Raw genomic sequence first — 2,250 nt, forward strand, 5'->3', positions numbered from 1 at the left:
GATCTATTTCCAATCCTCTTCAAGATCTTCCAGGAAATTGAAGAAACAGAAACAATACCAAACATTTTCTATGAAGCCAACATCACCATGATACCAAAAGCAGACAAAGACACCACAAAAAGAAAATTATAGGTCCATACTCTTGATTAATATGGATGCAAAGATCTTCAACAAAATATTAGCAAATAGAATCCAACTACACATCAAAGAGCTTATACATCACAATCAGGCAGGACTTTTCCAGGGATTCAAGGATGGTTTGACATATGAAAGTCAATCAACATAATACACCACATAAATAAAAGAAAAATAAAAAATTATATGATCATATCAATAGAGGCTAAGAAAGAATTTTACAAGGTCCAGCACCTATTCATAATAAAAATTCTCAATAAGATTGGAATTGAAGAAACTTTCCTCAATATTGTCAAAGCCATTTATTCACAAACCCACTGAAAACTTTATACTCAATGGGGAAAAACTAAAACCTTTCCTCTGAAATCTGGCACAAGACAAGGTTGCCTCCTCTCACCACTTCTATTTAGAATAGTACTAGAAGTACTTGTCTTCGCAATTAGGTAAGAAAAAGATATCCAGGGCATTCACATAGAAAAGGAAGAAGTGAAAATTGCAGATGATAGTGTATCGAGGAAATCCTAGACCACAGAAAGACTTCTAGAAACAATAAACCTGTATATTAAAGTGTCATGTTACAAAATTCATACACAAAAATCCATGTCTTTTTTACACATAAATAAAGAGAAGAAAAAGATACAAAAACCACAATCTCATTCATAATTGTGCTTCAGACAATCTAGTACCTTAAGGTCAACTTAACTAAAGAGACAAAAGAGTGCTCACTTCGATGCACATATACTAAAATTGGAACGATACAGAGAAGATTAGCATGGCCCCTGCACAAGCATGACATGCAAATTCATGAAGTGTTCCATATTTAAAAAAATGAAAGAGGCAAAGGAGCTATATAAAAAAAAATACAAAACACTGCTTCAATAGATAAAAGAAGATGCAAGGAAATGGAGAGATATACTTTGCTCATGGATCAGTAGGATTAACACCATCAAAATGTCAACAATTCTTAAAGCATTGTACATATATATATTGTAATCCCTATAAAAATCCCCATGACATTTTTCAAAGAAGTAGATCAGATGCTCCTGAAATTCACATGGAAAAATAAACACCCACTAATATCTAAAGCAATCCTTGGCAAAAAAAAAAGATGGAAATCATTTAACCCAACTTTATACTATAAAGCAGTAGTCATTAAAATAACATGGTATTGTAAATAAGAAAGACCCTTAGATCAATGTGATAAACTTGAATATTCGAAGATGGACCACAAGCTTATGGACAATTAATTTTTATAAAGAAGCAAAAAATGGGGCCGGAGAAATAACATGGAATTAAAGCGTTTGCCTTCCATGCAGAAGGTTGGTGGTTCAAATCCTGGCATCCCATATGGTCCCCTGAGCCTGCCAGGAGTGACTTCTGAGTGTAGAGCCAGGAGTAAACCCTGAGCATTGCTGGGTGTGACCCCCCCCCCCCAAAAAAAAGAAGCAAAAAACACAAAGTGAAACAAAGAAAACTCTTCAACAAGAAACATTATTTTTCAAAGTACTGGTACAACTGGTGAACTGCATGGAAAAAAAAAAGTTCTCAGGCCTCTGCATAACACCATGAACAAAGGTCAAATCACAGTGAATTGAAGACCTTGAAATTAGACCTGAAACCATAAGGTACATGGAAGAAAATGTAAGCTAAACACTATGCTAAAGGCATCCTCAAGGATGAAATACCACTATCCGAGCAAGATTAACATTGTCCAAGTAAGATAAAAATGATACTACATTAAACTTAACAGCTCCCATACTTCAAAGGAAATTCCGAGTATGATACTAAGGATATTCATGGAATGGGAGTAACTTTTCACCCAATATCCATCAGAGAAGACATTAATATGTAAAACATAAAAAAACACTGATTGAACTTTACAAGAAATAAAAACATATAACCCTATCATAAAATGCAGAAAAGAAATAAACAGACATTTCCTCAAAAAAGAAATCCAGATGGACAAAAGCCACATGAAAAAATGCTCGAGATCACTAAACATGAAGGAGAAGCAAATAAAATGAACAATGATATTATCATCTCAGATCACAGAAATGACCACACATTACAAAGAACAAGAACTACAAGTGCTGGTGTGGATGACAGGAGAAAGGG

General features: G+C 34.2%; 1 non-coding gene across 1 annotated transcript; it reads left to right on the forward strand.

Moving 5' to 3' along the window:
• Nucleotides 1-853: 853 nt before the first annotated feature.
• LOC126031611 (U6 spliceosomal RNA) lies at nt 854-959 on the forward strand. Its single transcript, XR_007503444.1, has one exon. It is a non-coding gene; the product is annotated as a U6 spliceosomal RNA (small nuclear RNA).
• Nucleotides 960-2,250: the final 1,291 nt, after the last annotated feature.

Source organism: Suncus etruscus, chromosome 15 (genome assembly GCF_024139225.1).
Source record: "Suncus etruscus isolate mSunEtr1 chromosome 15, mSunEtr1.pri.cur, whole genome shotgun sequence".
Lineage (NCBI taxonomy): Eukaryota > Metazoa > Chordata > Mammalia > Eulipotyphla > Soricidae > Suncus > Suncus etruscus.